Raw genomic sequence first — 8,005 nt, forward strand, 5'->3', positions numbered from 1 at the left:
TGCTCGGTTGGGACCGGTCGGAACTAACTGTTGTATAATATAATACATCCATGGTAGCAGCTGGTTAGCCGCTGTATGTTCGTAGCAGGAGGCTACTAAAGCGAGTCTGTTGGAAACACTACACATCTACAGATCTAACGTAACAGAAGAGATGTTTTGGTGGGATAATTGCCCAGAACCATGTGTAGAACTCAAATCAGTGAGCTGATTAATGTGATCACATCATCCTGATTTCAGCCTTCAAGAGCTGCCACTAACGTTAGTCTGCTCTGAGGAGCTGTCAACAATGAAGTACCGGTAAGTTACACTTAACGTTAGTTTGTTTACTGAGCTGGGTTTATTTAAGGGGCTACAGGTTAACTTAGCATAAACACATGAGAGTTGACTACGTTATGGCAGCTTCAGCTAAGGTAATGTTAGCTAGTTGCTGCTCAGATAAAGCTCATGAACACTGCTGTCTTGCCAAATTAACATTAGCCTACATGTCAGTGGTCGCAGGCAACAGGTGTCTGATGGTTCGAGATAAGGTTGTGATTTCTGACAGCAGCAGCAGCCAGTAGCTAACGTTAGCTTAGCTGAAACAGGATAGATGGGACCACCGGCCGGTAGCCCCTTAAATAAACCCAGCACAGTGACGTTATACAAACTAACGTTAAGTGTAACTTACTGGTAAGTTATTGTTGACAGCTGGTGTGGACAATAATCACACCAGTGAGTAGGCTAGGCTAGAGTAGACTAAAGTTAACTGCCCCATGCTCGAGCTGAACAGTAGCCTCCTGTTGCTAGGCAACCATGTCAACGTCACATTCTATGATTATTTCGTTATCACGAGAAAACGGTCTTTGTTATCTCGAGATAACGAAATAAATTAATTCGTTATCACGAGAAAACGGACTTTGTTATCTCGAGATAACGAAATAATAAGTCGTTATCACGAGAAAACGGTAATAAAAAAATTTTATACGGACCTGGCCGTTCTCGGCTTCCGTATGAATAGGAGGAAAAGGGCACGAAATATTTCAGTTCGTATCATATGATTCCATATTTTTTGGGCACTGGGTTTTCTTTCATTATTTTTGTGTCAATATTTGAGGTCTCTCCATATGCACATTATTAGTGGAATTAAGTGGGGTAGCACATTGGTGAATTTTCAAAGGCCCAGAATGAAATGTAGTGTCACTAAAAACATGGAAATTGTTTGTTAGGAGTAAGAACAACCTATTTTCTTCTGCTTTTCCTTCACATGAAAAATATACACATGAGGGATGTTGTCATATAGTCTTAGGCTACTAACATGTTATCGATCAGTCAATCAATTTGTAAAAATTGCCGTCAAAAGAGCTCGTGGAGAAACTGGACTCAAGGCCAGGCCACACCGTCTTGCCCTTTAAATTGAAAGCTCACACAGGTAGCAGCAGTACCGTTGTCTTTTACTCTGCTGCTTTGCTTTGCGATATAAAACCATCAGGCCAAGCTGTTAATCATATGTGATGAATGATAAGCCCAATAGTTGTGTCCAGATGGTTGTTGATCATGTGATCAAAAGTCCTATAAGCGCCATTACTCCGGTGCGCTCCTCTCCTCTCTTTTCCTCCCTCTCCAGTACCTGGCTGCTCAGCTCTGGGACCGGGACGTCTTTGATCCCTCTGGTCAGGGCGTTTAGACCCGAGTGTGGCCTAAGTGTCCCACCTGAGCTCTGTGCCATAGCGTGCACCTCCAGCTCAATGACAGCAGGTCTATCAGTTACCTGCTCAGCTATGACAGTGAGCTGCTGCTAAACACTGATCAGAGCAGCTCTCCCTCGCTTGCCGAGGTTTTATGATAAACCAAAATCTTCTTTTGTTTTTTGCCCTATAGGCCATTCTCCTCATCTTCTCTTCACTTCATCTGTTCTCTTCTTGTTTTACCAACCACATTTTTACTTTCTCATAGATAATCTCCCACATTTCTTCTGCTACAGCTCGACAATATGTTTATTTGCCTCTCTATTAATCCGTCTGATCAAATTTTCATTCTGCATTTGTGGCCATCCAGCTCTCTGTCCACACTCTCCATGGCGGAAACGATTACCACGTGCAAAACACTCATTTAAATACTGCGGTTTGCCATGTTGTCATTTAGCGGGTTACTCTTAGTAGATCACCTATTTTGCGTGCGCTAACCAAACACGCACAATTTTACTTGGAGCACGCAATTTAGTGTCCCTTGTCTGGGATCTTAGTAGATCCGGCCCAAAGTGTGTTTTTTCATGACTTTGTTATTGATTTATTTGAGGACGTTAAATGTTGACATAAGAGCAGTTAGTAACAGTTTTTTTTTTTACTCAGCGTTGCATATAGATTAGAAGATAAGTATGATAAGGCTTGCCAAAATGATGCAATGATGCTAGTTAAAGGCGGTTTGTTATTACTGATGAGAATGCACACAACGTGTGGATATGTTTTGTAATCTTAATAATGTTGAAATGGAGAGAGATACATTCTTTTGAATGTTTGTGGAGGTGTAATGCTCAGTTTGTTGAAAATAAATTTGGCACACCCAGTCTTTGCTGGTGCACACCTTTTTCTGGCTACGCCACTGCCCTCTACAGTGGAAGTAGGCTACTACTAAAAGGTTGGATGTACCATACACTGTGCATGTTATGCTTCATATACGACACTTGTTTGTTATAAGAATGAATGTTTCCTCTAGTGTATAACAGGCGCGGCGCCAGGATTTCAATTTTGGACGGGCCACAGTAATTTTGGATGGGCCACTACTTAGGAAAAAATAACACTAACATACATAGAGTTGAAAATTATTCCCGAATGACTCGTTCGTGTCTAAATTGCCTTGAAACATCTGCAACACACACACATCTGCTGAGACCTATGGCTGAGCGCGGTGCGCCGCTCTCTCTCCCGTTAAAAGTTAATCTAGCTCACTCTCTCTCTCTCTCTCTCTCTCTCTCTCTCTCTCTCTCTCTCTCACTGTTACTTATGTGTTTAACCAAATACACGAAAAGCCAAATCAAATCAGAAATGCGTAGCCCACTTCTTTTTTTAACTCACAGACATTTATTTTCATAAAGTAATAAAATATCTCGACGTTTTGCCATCGTTAACATTGAGACAAAAGGCTGCAGGAATGGAAGAAGAATTCGGCAAATCATCTTATCACGCAAAAAGGCACAACAAACAGGTTTTGCACAATGGTTTGCACAGATAAGTCTTAAAATATGTGCAACACCTTCTCATCACAATCCACACCATCTATACAGTTATGTTATCAGCTCAGCTGTTATTAAAACCCAACTCATCAGGACGCGATGACCACCACTCACATTAAACAAAACGTTAACAATTAATCCACACTCAAACCGTTAACTGTACTCAACAAGCTGTTATTACAAGGTTTACAACAGATATGACAGACAACCTGGGCCGTGTGTGTGCGTGTATAAGAAAGGGGGGAGGGAGGGAGGGAGAGAGGAAAAAGTAGGTAAAACCTGCTAGCTGTTAACTGTTAGCTACTAGCTGTTAGCTACCGTAGCTCAGGCGTCTGTCTCCCGTCAGGTAAAAGCTGCCGTTTATTCCTCAAATGAAGCTCATGTTGAGCCTCTCCGGTACAGTTATCCATCACTGCTGTTGAATTAGCTGCTAAACTGCTGGACGCTAAAACCGAGGGGGCGTCTGTTTGTTTACAATTCACGAAAGCAACGTGAACGTACGTGCCGCTCACACTCAGTAGAGTTACGCAATGAGGCAGCGTAGCCTGCCCTCTGCCTCCCTGCGGTGTGATTATCTGCGACCGAATCACACCCGTGCTGATATACAGTACAACAGCACCCTCTCGTATGATATTGCTTAAATTAAAATCACCAAATGCTGACACATTTAAACCTGTGGTTAAGTTATCTGAAAAAAAAAAATAATAATAATTAAACCTTAGATTAACTAAAGTTATGTTCACCCTGTCATTATGGATGGGCCAGTAGGCCCAACGCCGCGCCTGGTGTATAATTTAAACTGAGTCATTTTGCGTTTTATTGAGATTTTCTTTTCTTTTTTGAATATGGCATAGGCTATTGAATATAATGATGCGAAGCCTGTGGAACTAATTCAGGCAGACAACCCCCCCAGATAGCAGCTGACTCCGCGCCGGTGTTATGCCGAGAAATGCCTGCTTGCTGAGATCTGCATGCCGCACAACAAACGTGGAACTGGATCATTCATTACGGGGACGGGGATGCAGTTTTCGGCACAGCAGTTTATTGGACCTGCCGAGATTTGCATCCCCTGCATTTCACGAGCGACATGCAGATCTCGGCAAGCAGGCACTTTTCAACACATGCCGAGAAGTGCCTGCTCTGCTGGGGTTACGCACAATACGGTTTAGGTGTTTATACATACGAACATGCATTTCATACATGTAGCAAGTAGTGTATTTGGCTAAAACAGCCAGGGGATGCAAATCTCGGCAGGTCCAAAAACTGCTGTGCCGAATACTGCATCCCCGTCCCCGTAATGAATGAATGATCCAGGTCCACATTTGTTGTGCATGCAGATCTCGGCAAGCAGGCACTTCTCGGCATAACACCGGACAGGGACACTCAAACATTTATTCTCAAAAGTAAGTCACAATGTGAGCGGATCTGTTTCACAAGTAGATTTATTTTGATATTATATCGTGCTAAAGCTCTTCAAATGTTTTAACCTATGTTTTTATGTTTTTTTTTTTTCCTGTAACTGTATCGGTAATGTTAACGACAACTCTCAAGTGTTAGCAAGGCTAATTTTATTTAGGTTGACTGCAGGAAAAGTGAAATTATGGATTTTTAACGCCATCTACAAATTATTTCTGTTACCAACTTTATCTGTGGCAATATTAATTTAGAGCAGAACAGTTTTAAGTGATATGGGAACTACAGCGACGGATTACGGTGTGTTTATCTCTGGATGAAAAGCAGTTAACATTAGCTGGGGGAGGTTTAGCCTAACTGTTAATCAGGGAAAAAAACCCTGCTCCTGGGTTGTTGTTTTTTTCATTTATTGGTTAGGGTTACTGTCTTAAAAACATATCTCATAGGCCTAATACGAAGGACAGGGTGGGCATTAGGCTGTCAGAGACATTACAAAGAGTAGGATTTTACCGGCGTCTGGGGTTACCGTTAGATATCCGCCATGTTTCACTCTGCCCTCCGATTCAAACCGCAGTCTCCCTCCCTCCTCTCGCGTGCGCGATCGGGGTCTTCACCCATGTCCGAGGTAAAGCCACATTCAATGGGTGTCTTCTCCCACGTTCGCGGCAAATCCACAGTCGCTGGGTGTCTTCACCTACGTCTGTGTAAAGGTGAGGGCTTGGCTTCAGAGAGAAGTCTGAGGAGAGGGGCTGGGACTTGTGAATGTGTATTTTCGAAATGCCAGAAAGTTTGTCAGCCCACAGTGAGGTGAGTCTGTTTCCACTGAATGTATTTGAATTTGGCCTGTGTTTTTCAACTTTGTGGATTTTTTTCCAGCTTCCATTGCTCCACTGCTCCACTCGTCCACTGCTCCACAGCTCCACTCGTCCACTGCTCCACTGCTCCACTGCTCCACTCGTCCACTGCTCCACTGCAAACCTACAGGTTTCTTTAGAGGTATATTTCATGGTTTTTCGATCTCTTATATTTCTTTAGTCACCGACAACTCACAAGAGTATATCTAACTCCTCATTTGCCAACTTGCCTGTTTCACAGAAATTGTCTTGTCTGCTCTCATTTTAGGTTCAGCCAGAAAGTTTGTCAGCCCAAAGTGAGGTGAGTCTGTTTCCACTGAAATGTATTTGAATTTGGCCTGTGTTTTTCAACTTTGTGGATTTTTTCCAGCTATCTGACGAAACAGGCAATGTGACATAGCTCAAATAATTACGACTGATTCAGACTGATTATTATACAACATAAACTCAGAGAGGTTAACTTGTTGTAGTTTTTATTTTGTAGTGGTGGTTTGCAGAGTTGCTCTCTGGATCCCAGTGGTTTTAGTTGATTGGATCTTGTCCTGAGTTGGGTGTGCTCCACTGATCCACTGCGAACCTACAGGTTTCTTCAGAGGTATATTTCATGGTTTTTCGATCTCTTTTATGTTTTTTTAGTCACCTCTTCTTTTTTTTTTTTACAGGACAACTGTCAGTGTTTTTTTAATCCACTTAAAGGGACAACAAGGAGTTTGTATTTGGTTATTATTATTATTATTATTTTTTTCCAGCTTCCATTGCTCCACTGCTCCACTCGTCCACTGCTCCACTGCTCCACTCTTCCACTGCTCCACTGCTCCACTCATCCACTGCTCCACTCGTCCACTGCTCCACTGCAAACCTACAGGTTTCTTTAGAGGTATATTTCATGGTTTTTCGATCTCTTATATGTCTTTAGTCACCGACAACTCACACGAGTATCTAACTCCTCATTTGCCAACTTCGTTCTCACCTCATGAGGTGAAAGGGGTCCTGTTTCACAGAAATTGTCTTGTCTGCTCTCATTTTAGCCAGAAAGTTTGTCAGCCCACAGTGAGGTGAGTCTGTTTCCACTGAATGTATTTGAATTTGGCCTGTGTTTTTCAACTTTGTGGATTTTTTTCCAGCTTCCATTGCTCCACTGCTCCACTCGTCCACTGCTCCACAGCTCCACTCGTCCACTGCTCCACTGCTCCACTGCTCCACTCGTCCACTGCTCCACTGCAAACCTACAGGTTTCTTTAGAGGTATATTTCATGGTTTTTCGATCTCTTATATGTCTTTAGTCACCGACAACTCACACGAGTATCTAACTCCTCATTTGCCAACTTCGTTCTCACCTCATGAGGTGAAAGGGGTCCTGTTTCACAGAAATTGTCTTGTCTGCTCTCATTTTAGCCAGAAAGTTTGTCAGCCCACAGTGAGGTGAGTCTGTTTCCACTGAATGTATTTGAATTTGGCCTGTGTTTTTCAACTTTGTGGATTTTTTTCCAGCTTCCATTGCTCCACTGCTCCACTCGTCCACTGCTCCACAGCTCCACTCGTCCACTGCTCCACTGCTCCACTGCTCCACTCGTCCACTGCTCCACTGCAAACCTACAGGTTTCTTTAGAGGTATATTTCATGGTTTTTCGATCTCTTATATTTCTTTAGTCACCGACAACTCACAAGAGTATATCTAACTCCTCCTTTGCCAACTTGCCTGTTTCACAGAAATTGTCTTGTCTGCTCTCATTTTAGGTTCAGCCAGAAAGTTTGTCAGCCCAAAGTGAGGTGAGTCTGTTTCCACTGAAATGTATTTGAATTTGGCCTGTGTTTTTCAACTTTGTGGATTTTTTCCAGCTATCTGACGAAACAGGCAATGTGACATAGCTCAAATAATTACGACTGATTCAGACTGATTATTATACAACATAAACTCAGAGAGGTTAACTTGTTGTAGTTTTTATTTTGTAGTGGTGGTTTGCAGAGTTGCTCTCTGGATCCCAGTGGTTTTAGTTGATTGGATCTTGTCCTGAGTTGGGTGTGCTCCACTGATCCACTGCGAACCTACAGGTTTCTTCAGAGGTATATTTCATGGTTTTTCGATCTCTTTTATGTTTTTTTAGTCACCTCTTCTTTTTTTTTTTACAGGACAACTGTCAGTGTTTTTTTAATCCACTTAAAGGGACAACAAGGAGTTTGTATTTGGTTATAAAAAAGTCTCATATTAATGTGGATGAATCTACGTTACCCACTTGTTAATGGCTCCATTTTTGATAAATATATCGTTTTGTCTCTATCGTTATTTTAACAGTACAGGTAATGAAAATAAAATGTAACAATCCTAAAACAACAGTTTTAATAGGCCTCCCTACTGTTTTTGTAGCTGCTGAGCTGCACATCCTTACATTGCTTGAAAATGTGAGGGAACAGCAGATGCAGCTGGCCAGTGCAGTTAACAACCTGGCGGCGAGAGTGGGGACTGAAACTCCTGTGGCTGAAATCCCTCCGGATATCAGTCTCCCACTGGCTACCAGGTCTGAAGTTGAGG

This window comes from Trachurus trachurus (assembly GCF_905171665.1).
Source record: "Trachurus trachurus genome assembly, chromosome: 18".
Taxonomy (NCBI): domain Eukaryota; kingdom Metazoa; phylum Chordata; class Actinopteri; order Carangiformes; family Carangidae; genus Trachurus; species Trachurus trachurus.